General features: G+C 46.7%; 1 protein-coding gene across 10 annotated transcripts in view; it reads left to right on the top strand.

Moving 5' to 3' along the window:
- Positions 1-14,009, top strand: part of ttc6 (tetratricopeptide repeat domain 6) — a 630,178-nt gene that overhangs the window by 185,215 nt on the left and 430,954 nt on the right. The gene's annotated exons all lie outside the window — the stretch shown is intronic.

Genomic DNA, 14,009 nt, shown 5'->3' with positions numbered 1-14,009 from the left:
GTTTACTTTTAATTATTGAACAACGGGCATAGTAGTGTTGCTATTAATCCAGACAATGGACTAGTAATCCAGAGGACTGGATGAGTAAACTAGAGAACGTGGGGCCAAAATTCAAGCACACCAGAAAGCTGGCGTACTCACAATTTCTTACCTAGTTTTATCGCCGGGTGCGATGATTCGGCCTTCGGATCGATTTTCTGCACTTTGTACTTTTCTTCACATCTGACCGGAAGTCAGTCATAATGGGGACGGAAGTGTGACGGTAAGTCCTGGGGAGGGATGGAAGTTGGAGCGGGATCGAGTCTCTGCCGCTGTCACTTAGAGGTGGAGTGGTGGTGACGTCATTGCACGTGTGCGTCACCATGCCTCTCCCCTCATTTAAAGGAGAGAGAATCGTCGAATCTGCAGCTTCGGCCACTGGGCCACTAGGGAGGGTTTCAGCTGGGCCAGCGGCCTGGCACCTGCCTGTTGGCGACCTGGCGGAACCCGGGGCAATAATTGGCCGGCCGATCAGGAAGCCAGCTGGCAAAAATAAAAACATAGCAGCCGCAGCAGTGGGCCCTCCCTTTGCAGGGCCGCTGTGTTGCTGGGCCGCACACAGACAGAACAATGTGCACCGACAGAAAAAGCTGTCGGGGGCACCATGCGGCGGCTCGTGGATTTTTAAAAATAAATTTGGGGCGGATTGCAATGTAGGTGCGTGATAGCGGCGGTGCGCGCTTTGATGATGCACTTGCGGCGGTCGGCAGCAGCGGGGCGGAAGTGGGGATAGGCCGAAAAACCCCTAGCTGAATTTTGGTCGTAGCGGCCAATGGACTACAACGCGGCGGCCACTTGATTCCGCCATATTACCGCTGCAAAACGGCGGTAACGGGTCTTATACGGGTCCTGAATTTCAGCCCCCGTGAATTCAATTCCAACCACGGCAGTTTGAAAATTTGAATTCAGTTTAAAAATGTAGAAAAACTGGTCAGTAAACATGGTCATAAAAACTCAATCAGTTCACTAATGTCCTTTAGAAAACATGTGTCCTTACTTAGTCTGGCCTAGATGTAACTCCAATCCCACACTAACGTGGTCGACTCTTAATTTTCCTCTAATGTGGCCTAACAAGCCACTCAGTTGTATGAAACGGTGCAGAAGTGCAAGAAGGGACAGCAGGCAACTCGGGATGGGCAATAAATGCCAGCCTTGCCAATGATGCCCACATTCCAGAATGGATCAAAAGATAATATTTTTGAGGCAATATTTATTCATGCCTGGTCCAAGGTATTTGATGCCATTATGATTGAATGGATTTTTAAGAATGGGGCTTACCTGAATGGATCATATTGGTGTCACAAGCTTTTACATCAAAGCGACAACTTTTCATTCAAGGTGGTAACTTTGATTGGCTTGGCCAATCAATTCCCAACAATCCGCCTGGATTGGCAATTTTTATCTTGTTAGTCAGGAAGGTTGAGAGATTCCAGGCTTATGTATGAATGCATGCAGTCTATAACAGAGGAAGTATGTGCCTGCTAGCTTGCTTACTTGTAAAAGAGTTTAGCTTATATTCTAAATCTAAATCTAAACAAAGGAAACTACGAAGGCATGAGGAATGAATTGCCTATGATAGATTGGGAAGATTCATTAAAAGGCATGATGGTGGATAGGCAATGGATAATATTTAAGGAATGAATGTATGAATTGCAACAGTTATACATTCCTTTTTGGCGTAAAAACACAAAAGGAAAAGTGGCCCAACCATGGCTAACAAAAGAAATTAAGGATAGTATTAGATCCAAAGAGGAGTTATACAAAGTTTCCAAAAAAAGTAGCAAGCCTGAGGATTGGGAACAGTTTAGAATCCAGCAAAAAAGGACAAAGAGATTGATTAAAAGGGGAAAAATAGAGTATGAGAGTAAACTTGCAAGGAACATAAAAACAGACTGCAAAAGTTTCTACAAGTACATAAATAGAAAAAGATTAGTGAAGACAAATGTAGGTACTTTACAGACAGAAACGGGAGAATTTGTAATGGGGAACAAGGAAATAGCAGAACAATTAAATAAATACTTTGGTTCTGTTTTCACGGAAGAGGACACAAATAACGTACCAGAAATGCTAGGGGAACCAAGGGTCTAGTGAGCAAGAGGAATTAAAGGAAATGATAATTAGTAAGAAAACAGTGCTGGAGAAACCAATGAGACTGAAAGCAGATAAATCCCTGGGGCCTGATGATCTGCATCCCAGAATACTAAAAGAGGTAGCCATGGAAATAGTAGATGCATTGGTTGGCATCTTCCAAAATTCTATAGATTATGGAACAGTTCCTGCAGATTGTAGGGTAGCAAATGTAACCCCACTATTTAAAAAAGGAGGGAGAGAGAAAACGGGGAATTACAGACCGGTTAGCCTGACATCAGTAGGAGGGAAAATGCTGGAGTCTATTATAAAGGATGTGATAACGGCAGACTTAGATAATATCAACGGGATTAAACAAAGTCAACATGGATTTATGAAAGGAAAATCATATTTGACAAACCTACTGGAGTTTTTTGAGGATGTAACTGATAGACTAGATAAGGGAGAACCAGTGGATGTGGTATTTGGATTTTCAGAAGGCCTTTGATAAAGTCCCACATAAGAGGTTGGTGTGCAAAATTAAAGCACATAGGATTGGGGGTAATGTATTGGCATGGTTTGCAAATGAGTAAACTGACAGGAATCAGAGAGTAGGAATAAACGTTTTTTTTTCGGGATGGCGGGCAGTGACTAGTGGGGTACCACAGAGATCAGTGCTTGATTTGGATGAGGGAACCAAATGTAATATTTCCAAGTTTGCTGATGACACTAAACTAGGTGGGATTGTGAGTTGTGAGGAGGATGCAAAGACGTTGCAAGGCGATTTAGATAGGTTGAGTGAGTGGGCAAACACATGGGAGATGCAGTATAACATGGATAGATGTGAAGTTATCCACTTTGGTAGGAAAAACATAAGGACAAAGTATTATTTAAATGGTGATGGCTTCGGAAGTGTCGATGTACAGAGGGACCTGGGTGTCCTTGTACACCAGTCATTGAAAGCAAACATGCAGATGCAGCAAGCAGTTCGGAAGGCAAATGCTATGTTGGCCTTCATTGCAAGAGGATTTGAGTACAGGAGCAAGGATGTCTTACTACAGTTATAAAGAGCCTTGGTGAGACCGCATCTGGAGTATTGTGTGTAGTTTTGGTCTCCTTACGTAAGAAAGGATATACTTGCCATCGAGGGAGTGCAGCGAAGGTTCACCAGACTGATTCCTGGGATGGCAGGACTGTCGTATGAGGAGCGATTGGGTTGACTAGTCCTGTATTCACTAGAGTTTAGAAGAATGAGAGGGGATCTCAATGAAACATATAAAATTCTGACTGGGATGGATAGACTGGATGCAGGGAGGATGTTTCCCCTGGCTGGGAAGTCTAGATAAAGGGGTCACATTCTCAGGATATGGGATAGGAAATTTAGGACCGAGATGAGGAGAGAGTTTTTCACTCAGAGGGTAGTGAACCTGTGGAATTCTCTACCACAAAAGGCTGTGGAGGCCAAGTCACTGAATTTATTTAAAAGGGAGATCGATAGATTTTTAGAAACAAAGGACATCAAGGGGTATGGGGAAAAAGCGTGAACATGGTGTTGAGATAGAGGATCAGCCATGATCATATTGAATGGCGGTGCAGACTCGAAGGGCCGAATGACCTACTACTGCTCCTATTCTCTATGTTTCTATGTTTCTATTCCCTATTTGATTTCTTGGTGACTATCTTATATTGATGGTCTCTAGTTTTGCTCTTCCCTACAAGTGGAAACAATGGCCCCAAGTTTCCACATGATTTGCTCCTGATTTTTAGGAGCAACTGGTGTAGAACGGAGTATCTTAGAAATCGGAATTCTCCACATTTAGTTTGCTCCAGTTCTAGTCAGGTAGAACAGTTTCACTTTGGAACAGAATTTTTTTTTCAAAAGGGGGCATGTCCGGCCACTTACGCCTGATTTCAAAGTTTCGTGAGTGAAAACTTACTCCAAACTAACTTAGAATGGAGTAAGTGAAGATTTTTGTACGCTTGAAAAAACCTTGTCTACACTTTAGAAAATCAGGCGTAGGTTACAAATTAGGCGTAGGGAACAAGGTGGGGGGGGGAGGGGGGGAAGGGAAGTCATTAAATTCTACAATCAATCCTTAGTTATACTTATACAAATATACAAATAAATCCAACCTGAATAAAAATTTATAAGCAAAGAAAAGATTAAATAAACCATCTTCCTACCTGTGTGAAAGTGCTTCAGGCAGGCCTTTCATGTTGGAGACAGGCAGCGGTGTGGCATCAGTGTCTCGACGGCAGCGGCAGCAAGCTTCGAGCTGAGCTGCAGTGCTTGAGGCAGGCCTTCATTCTCTTTGTGGCTGGTCGCGAAGAAGCAGCACCGGACGGACCCGAGGCCATTCGGCCATGAGATATCAGCGGCGTCAATGGCTGGCCGGCAGCCGAAGAATCAGCGGACCGATGTGAGGCCATTCGGCCATGAGATAGCAGCGGCGTCAGTGGCTGGCCGGCAGCCGAAGAATCAACGCAGGACACACGCAGCTCATTAAGGTTCTTGAGGCCATTCGGCCACGCTTTAGGGGCGGCATCAGTGGCTGGCCGGCAGCCAAAGATACAGCAGCAGCCTTCGAGCAGTGAGGGGGACTGAGGCCATTTGGACAGGGAGAGGCAGCCACATCGACAGTTTTATATTTAAATTTGCAGAATGGGTGCTGCATTGTCAATACCACATATTATGCAATGGTTTGCCATCAATTCACTGCATAGGAGAGAATTGATTAGAGCTCACCGCACCAGGAACGTCGTAGCCCGTAGGTTGATGGGCAGGAGACCTTACCCACGTCGACAATATCGAACCAGGCGCTCGTACCTGGACATGAGTGAGGCTGATTGTGTGAAAAGCCTGCGTTTTCGCAGAGAAGTTGTCACTGAGATCTGTGATATGGTGAGAGCAGATTTGCAGCCCAGAAGCAGACGGACAACTGCCTTGTCTGTTGAAGTGAAGGTAACAGCTGCACTTTCTTTCTATGCCTCGGGATCGTTTCAGGCTACAATTGGAGATGTGTGTGCCATCTCTCAACGTGCAATACATGCCTGCATTTACCAGGTCACGGCTGCACTTTATGCGCGAAGGAATGACTTCATCAATTTCCCAATGACCACACAAGCGATCCATGAGAGGGCTGTGGGTTTCTTCAGGATTGCCGGCTTCCCAAAGGTGCAGGGCTGTATTGATTGGACCCACATAGCCTTGCGAGCACCCGTGGAGGAATCTGAGCAGTACCGAAATAGGAAAGGTTTCCACTCTATCAATGTGCAGCTCGTGTGTGACGACAAGCAGCGCATCATGTCAGTCGATGCGAGATACCCTGGCAGCACCCACGATGCGTTCATCCTACGCGACAGCGTTCTATCTGACATGTTTGAGCAGCAGCCAGAAGGGCAGAGCTGGCTACTGGGAGACAAAGGGTACGGCCTGACCACCTGGCTCATGACGCCCATACGCGTGACACGGACAGAAGCTGACCGTCAATACAACATGGCGCACATTGCGAAGCGCAGCATCATTGAGAGGACCATTGGCATATTGAAATAGCGATTCCGATGCCTGGACCATTCCGGAGGACAGTTGCAATACTCTCCTCAGATTGTCAGTCACTTCACTGTTGTGTGCTGCATGCTTCATAACTTAGCCATCATGAGGCAGCAGGAGCTGGTAGTGGAACCCGAAGACCGACATGAGGGTCCAGTGCATGATGATAGTATTACGGAAGACCAGGATGTGGATGATAACGACAATCAGGAAAGCATGCAAGTGCCTGATGCCGGAGCACGAGGTCGGAGGAGGGCCGTCCATCGTGCCCCTTTAACGATTGCTCGAGACTTGCGCCAGCAGCTCATCCGTGAACGCTTCAACTACTGATGCCTGAGGGCTCTGCGACCACTTTTGCATATGGGCATGTTTATTCTTTGCAGTTGTTCCTACGTTGTGTTGTGTTAATGGAACATGAAACAGTTTTAATGAAAAAATATTTTATTGAAAAGTTAACGTCACTCTAATAAAATATTTATTGTATCAAACTATACTTTTTAATATGACTCTTGAAGATCACTTATAAACTTGTAAAGTTACAAAAGTTACAAAACACTTTCTATGTGAAAAATTTTACACTCTAAGATCACTGACACTTCAAGATCACTTTTTAGATGCAAAATTAAATAATTTACAGAATGTGAGAGCATTTACACTATAAGATCACTTAAAAACCATAAGATCCCTTATAAGTTGTAAAGTTACAAAACTTACATAACAGTTTTATTGTGAAAAACGCTACTACAGCTACATCAAGAACAAGAACAAAAGCAGCAAAGAAAGGCTGCAACCATGTCTCATCCATATCTCAGTGAATGTTCACTTCCTCATGAGGGTGTCATTTGATTGGCTGGGCTGTGTGCCCTTATTGCAGCAGCTACCTCAACCAGGCCCTCCCTGACAGCCTGTGCCGACACTTGCATGCCCTCCCTGATGGCCTGTGCCGTAATTTGCATGCCCTCCCTAATGGCCTGTGCCGCCGATTGCACTCCCTCGGACATTCCCTCCCTAAGTTCCCGTGTCATTACTGCTATTTCTCCCGTCAGGACCGTCAACTCTTCACCTACTGCATTGTCGCCACTGATGAGTGATCGGGTAAGCTCATTAGTCTCCATACCCAATGCCACAACCTGAGTCGCATCTGTTGCACGCTGCATCTCAGGAGAGCGTGTCTCCAATCTCCTTCTCCTCTGCCTGGGTCTGCCTCGTGGCAACACTACACTGGGAGGCACGGGCACGGACGGTGGGATGCTCGGTGTTGCAAGTGGCACCACTACACAGGGAGGTGCAGGCTGGGACTGTGGGACGCTCTGTGTTCCAGACGGCTGAACTGGAGGGAGAGGCTCGGGCTGGAATGGTGGGATGCTCTGTGTTGCAGACGGCAGAACTAGAGGGAGAGGCTCGGTCTGGAACGGTAGGACGCTCGGTGTTCCAGACGACAGCACTCGAGTGCGAGCCGTGGGCTGGGATGTTGGACGAATGGGTGTAAACTGCTCCATGATATCAGCAGCAACACTGGGACCCGAAGCGTCGGAATCAAAACCATAGTAGGTGGAACCAGAACCTATGCGAGAGGGGGGCGCAGGCTGGGACGGTAGTGCACTGACTGTAAAATGCTGCATTATACCAGCAGCACCACTGGGACCCGCAACATCGGAAGCAAAACCATGGAAGGTGGAACCAAGACCTATGCTAGGGGTTGAAACTCTGATGCCCCTTGATGGGGGCTCATAAACATTAAATTGGAAGCTCTCCCCTGCAGACATTTCAGTCATCGCTGCCATCATTCAGTCTGGTTCGTCCGCAGCTGGTTGTACTGGTTCTTGTTCTTTACCCTCAGGATCCTCAGGGTGGGCAGCAGCAGCATCGTCATCATCATCATCATCATGTTCTGCAAAATACATCAGAACAGTCAAATGCTTAACAGCAAGGGAGGGGGCCGGATGGGTGGCATGAGTACTCTCACACATAGCAGGCCAGGCAGCAGGTTGATTTAAAGGGCCATGATGCATTTTCAGGACTTACCCTCTTCCTCGCGTGCGGGCCCAGCTTGTGCTGTACCGATTGCTTTACTCCATGTACGACTCATCATAGCAGCTACCCTTTGTTCCAAGGGTGTCAGTGGATGCAGATTGGGCGTGCCTCCTCCTGTCCGAGTTGCCTCCCTTTTGTTGTGGGCCAATTTCTTCTGCAAAGAGTAAAATATAACTTTTTACAGAGTATGTCAGTCTGCAAGGTGGGACATACAGATAGCCAGGTTACAATTACGATTAAATTAAAAATGGGAAATATTACTTACACAAACTACTTGACCAAGGTCGTGCCATTTCTTTTTACACTGACTTCCAGATCTCCTGGTATGCACCACTGCGCAGTAATCTTCTGCAACTTGGTTCCAGCGTTTCTTCATTTCTTTTGGTGGCACTTTTATGCAACCTCTGTTGCTGGTATCTAGCTCCTGCCATCTCTGCTCAATTACGTTGACTAATATCTCCACTTCCTCATGCAAGAAATTCTTTGTACTTGGTGGACGTTGATCCATTGCAAAGTTGAATTGGCACTCTTATTTCTCCGAACACACAGTCCTTAATTTGCATGTACCAATGCAGCACCGGTTCTGCAAGTTTAGCAGTGAAAAGCTGAACTCACTGATTTCAGCAGGTGATTTATTCAGCAGTGCTGCTAAAAGCACTCCCTCACACACAGAAATATCAAAAAAAATTAAATTACAAGCCTTTGCAGGGGTCCAAGAAACAAATCTTCACTTTTTCTGCCAATGTTTGTGTGAGACTGCGCGTGCGCACACGCTCCAACGCGCACGCGCAGGGTTGCCGGCACCACGAAGGCTAATTTAAATTGTACCCGCCCCCTGCTGCTTAGAAAATCGTCGTGAGTGTTAGGCTCCGCCCCCTGCTACGAAGAGCGCGCCGCGCCAAGCAGACAGCGAGCTCCAAGGAGTTTTTCGGCGCGAAAAACAGGCGCCCAGCTCGGAGGTGCGCCGTTTTCGCCGTGGCACGAAACTTGGGGCCATTCTCGCTATATCCACTCCTGACAAAACCTTTTAATTTTAAAGACCTCTATTATGTCATTCCTCAGCCTTCTCTATTCAAGAGACAAGAGACCCAGCCTGTTCATCCATTCCTCCCATTTCTGGTATCATCCTTGTAAATCTTTTTTGCACCCTTAACAGTGCCTCTATATCCTTTTTATAACATGGTGACCTGAACAGTACACAGTACTGCAAGTGTGGTCCAACGAAAGTTCGATACAAGTTTAGCATAACTTCTCTACTTTTCAATTCCAACCCTCTAGAAATAAACCCTAGTGCATGGTTTGCCTTTTTTATGACCTTATTAACCTGCATCGCTACTTTTAGTGATTTGTAGATTTGCACTCCAAGTTCTCTTTGCTTTTCTGCCTCATTTAGATTCTTATTTTCCAAGTAACATGTGACCTCTTATTTTTCTTTCTAAAATGCAATACCTCACACTCACCTGTGTTGAAAATCATTTTCCAATTTTATGCTTGTTCTGCAAGTTTATTAATGTCTTCTTATAATTTGTTGCAGTCCTCCTCAGTATTGACTATCCCCTCCGCCCTCTCCCAATTTGGTGTCATCTGCAAATTTAGAAATTGTGTTTTTGATTCCAAAGTCTAAATTGTTCAAATAAATTATGAACAAACGAGGTCCCAGCATTGATCCTTGTGGGACCCCACTTTCCACCTTCTGCCATTCTGAATAGCTACTCTTTACCCCTACTCTCTGCTTTTTGTCTTGCAGCCAGCTGACCTTGTTCATCAGTCTATTATGGGGTACCTTATCGAAGGCCTTTTGAAAATCTAGATAAATTACATCTACTGCGTTACCATTGTCTACTCTCTCTATTATCTCTTCAAAAAATTCAATGAAGTTGGTCAAGCAAGATTTCCCTTTTGAAATCCATGCTAATTATTCATTACTATATTTTTGGTTTCTAGATATTATTCTATTTTCTCCTTTAGTAGGGATTCCATTATTTTTCCTGCCACCGATGTTAAGCTGACTGGTCTATAATTCCCTGGAGATGTTCTATCCCCCTTCTCAAATCTGATTAAGTTGGCTATCTGCCAGTCCATGCGGTAGAGAAGACACAAAAAGACATCGTCAGCAAAACCCTATTCTTTTCTGTCATCTCAAGGCAAATACTGCAGAACTCCCAGGTAGTCTTCCTAATAAACCAAACTGCATAAAATTAAAATTTACTGAATTGTATATGAATGAATCGAAAAATGCATGTGATTAAATTGTGGTGAATTGAACTGCTCCATAATAGTCTGAGGGGGAAAATAGTTGACCACAAGGTGATGATGTGTCAGTTAAATCTGCATAAATTAGCAGATAAGGTGTTCATTAGCAAAATGGAAATGCAAAATCTGGGTGATTGTAGATTATAGAAAGTTTTAAATCCCCATAAGGCTGGGATTAACAAGGCTTATTATTGCGATGATTCTTGAGGGCACCTGATTATGGGCCCAAGTTTCGAGCCGTGCCTAGAATGGCGCAGTCCCGTCCTGGACGCCCGTTTTTCGCGCCACAAAGTGCGCCTAAAAAAACCCTCCGTATTCTCCACCTCCCTGCAGGTCCTCTGGCCCTCGGCGCGGCGCATCAGGAGCTGTAGGGGGGCGGAGCCAGGTTCCTGCGCTGAAAACAGTGCCGGGACCTCTGCACATGCGCGCTACAGTGGGCAAGTGCAGTAGCTCCAGGCACCCGAAACTGTGTGGGAGGGGCCCGAAGCACACAGCCCCTAGCCCTGGCCGAATGGCCTCACTGGGGCTGCGTGAATAAGGCTCCTTCCACGGCCAGCTCCTACTTCCTCCCGACTCCCGCTCCTGCTTTCCCCCCCCGCCTCCGGACCTGACCCGACCTGTCTGCCGCTACCGCTCCTGCTTCCCCCCCGGACCCGACCCGACCTGTCTGCCGCTGCCGCTCCTGCTTCCCCCCCGGACCCGACCCGACCTGTCTGCCGCTGCCGCTCCTGCTTCCCCCCACCCCTGGACCGGACCCGACCCGACCCGTCTGCGTCTGCCGCTGCCGCTCCTGCTTCCCCCCCCCGCCCCCCCGGACCTGACCCGACCCGTCTGCCGCTGCCGCTCCTGCTTCCCCCCACCCCTGGACCAGACCCGACCCGACCTGTCTGCCGCTGCCGCTCCTGCTTCCCCCCCCGCCCCCCCGGACCTGACCCGACCTGTCTGCCGCTGCCGCTCCTGCTTCCCCCCCGGACCCGACCCGACCTGTCTGCCGCTGCCGCTCCTGCTTCCCCCCCGGACCCGACCCGACCTGTCTGCCGCTGCCGCTCCTGCTTCCCCCCACCCCTGGACCAGACCCGACCCGACCCGTCTGCGTCTGCCGCTGCCGCTCCTGCTTCCCCCCGCCGCCCCCCCGGACCCGACCCGACCTGTCTGCCGCTGCCGCTCCTGCTTCCCCCCACCCCTGGACCAGACCCGACCCGACCCGTCTGCGTCTGCCGCTGCCGCTCCTGCTCCCACCCGACTCGACCCGACTCTAATCCTGCCCCCGCCCCTGGACTGGATCCGACCTGACCTCCCCCTCCCCGACCTCCCCCCCCCTCCCCCTCCCGCCGACCCGAACCTCCCCTCCCTCCCCGACCCGACCCAACGCCACCTACCTCTGGTGCTGGGGACGGGCTCTGCCCGAAATCTCGGGCCCGGCCCATTCACCCTTCGGTCCCGACAGCAAACCGCTTCCTAAAGGCCTGCCTGAAGAACTTTCACACAGGTAGGAACATGGTTTATTTAATCTTTTCTTTGCTTATAAATTTTTATTCAGGTTGGATTTATTTGTATAATATTTGTATAAGTATAACTAAAGATTTATTGTAGAATTTAATGACTTCCCTTCACCCCCCACCTCATTCTGGATGCCTAATTTGTAACCTGTGCCTGATTTTTTAATGTGTAGAACAGGTTTTTTTCAGTTCTACAAAAATCTTCACTTGTTCCATTCTAAGTTAGTTTGGAGTACGTTTTCACTGTGGAAACTTTGAAATCAGGCGTCAGTGGCCGGACACGCCCCCTTTTGAAGAAAAAATTCTGTTCCAAAGTGGAACTGTTCTACCTGACTAGAACTGCTGAAAAAAAAATGTGGAGAATTGCGATTTCTAAGATAGTCCGTTCTGCACCAGTTGCTCCTAAAAATCAGGCGCAAATCATGTGGAAACTTGGGCCCTATAAGTTGGAACATTTTATTTCAGTTCAATATAAACTTATTGGTAATTTTACATTTGGAATATTGTGTGAGGTTTTATGTATCCAGTCTCCAAAGGGAGGTTGTTACAAATGTGAGGTCTGCCTTAGATATTCTTGTTATTTTACAGACAGCAAGTGAATGTGCAGAGTGATAGTTATAATCAAAACTCATTTTCTTCATTTAACTTCAAACTGCTTGTTTGGGATGAGATAAATAATGAACCACACAGCCCTGTCCAGGTTAGTGGGCTAAACACACTTGCTTTGTTGTCCTTTTAGCATTGAAATGGACCAAAGCTTATATGAGCTTGATTGGCACTTGTGCTACAATAAATTACCTAGACTTTTCTTGCTGTTATCTTAGTAGACAATCACCAACTGACTAATCTTCTCTCCTCTTGTTATTTCTGACTGCAGGAAGTGGGGGGAGGGCTGTCAATCTTCCTTTTATTTATTCTCGGGATGTGGGCATCGCTGGCAAGGCCGCCATTTATTGCTCATCCCTCCCCCGTTGCCCCTGGGATGGAGGCATGCCTTCTTTTTTACAGCAGTTGTTTGATGCAACTGAGTGGTTTGCTAGGGCACTACAGAGTGCAGTTAAGAATGAACCACATTGGTGTGGGAGTGCTGTCACATGTAGGCCAGACCTGCTATGGATGGCAGGTTTCCTTCCCAAAGAATATTAGTGAACCAGTTGGGTTTTTAACAGAATCTGTCAGCTTCATGTTCACTTCTACTGATAGCTGATTTTTATTTCCTTTTTAAAAAAAACTGAATTTGAATTCTCAAAATGCCATGGTGGGCACTTCATAAGAAGTTTGAAATGCGATAACAAATTAACTATTGTCCTCAGTTGTGTAAGCACAGCTTCAGTGCCTGGCTCATTAACATATAAGCTCCTTTTTGTCCTAGTGACAGGACCCAAGTTTCCCCAGGAGTAGCTCCTTTTTTTGGGAGCAGCTTGATTTTTCTGGACTATCATTTTAGTTGCAATTCTGGCCATTTAATTTGCACCAGTGTAAGTGAGTTCGTTAGGTTTTATTTAAGTTCATTTTTTTTTTCCAGCCACTTACCCCTATTTTAGGCATTTGGCCAGCAAATAGTTGCTCAAAACTAACTTAGGCCAGCGTATGTTGCCACTTCTGTCCGCACAGAAAAACCTTACCTAGAGTTAAGGAATTGGCCCAAGTAACTACATTTAAAGCACCACCAAGCACAAAAAGTAATAAGCAATTAATTAACAAATAAAATAGAAGGAAGCCAAAAGACCAAAGTAATAAGCAATCAATAAATAACAAATAAAAAAATGGAAGGAACCCTGCACCTAAAGCACCAAAATCAATCAGTAAATAACAAATAAAAATGAGAAGTCCTACCTTAGGGAACGCAGTGGGCCGCTGTTGAGGGAGCCCCTTCGGCCAGGGCTCGGGATGATGTGCTTCGGGCCCCTCCCACACAGCCTGCAGCGCGTACTCACAGATTCGGCCTGCCAGAAGCTACTACGCATGCACGCAGACTCTAGCGCGCATATGCAGAGGTCCCAGCACTGTTTTCAGCGCTGGGACCTGGCTCCACCCCCAATCCATTGGGCCACGCTGCGCCACAACCGAAGAGAGGCTGGGGAGCGGCCAGAATAACAATGTCTTTTTTCGGCATGCTTGGAGACGGATAAAAACGGCACACCTCGGCTGAGGGCGCCAGAAAAACGGGTTAGGGAAACTCCAGCCCGATATCATGTGGCTGTAAAATTAATTTTAAACCTGTCTGAATTCACTTTAATTTAAAACACAGCACTTAAATATAACTAATTTCTAAATAATTTTTATAGAAAAATGGGCAACAACCTTGAAATGCAAATGATGCAGGTGATTCTGAGACCTACAGGTTTTGAAGTGAAATTCATGGAACTGAACTTGTTTTCAATGGAGAAAGGAAGATGATCTAGCTCTTTAAAATGATAATGCAGGGTTTAAGATAATAACAATTCTACCCCTTTCCTACCTCACTGATGATGGTAAAACTGCACTAGTAACTATGGGCTAGATTTGACATTTTTGGGCTCATCGCCCAAAAATGGGCATTATTTCTGGCGTGGGCGGTAAAAATG

Source organism: Pristiophorus japonicus, chromosome 4, assembly GCF_044704955.1.
Source record: "Pristiophorus japonicus isolate sPriJap1 chromosome 4, sPriJap1.hap1, whole genome shotgun sequence".
In the NCBI taxonomy this organism is placed as follows: Eukaryota; Metazoa; Chordata; class Chondrichthyes; family Pristiophoridae; genus Pristiophorus; species Pristiophorus japonicus.
Note: the sequence above shows the minus strand (reverse complement) of the source record. Positions and strands in the feature narration are given on the sequence as shown.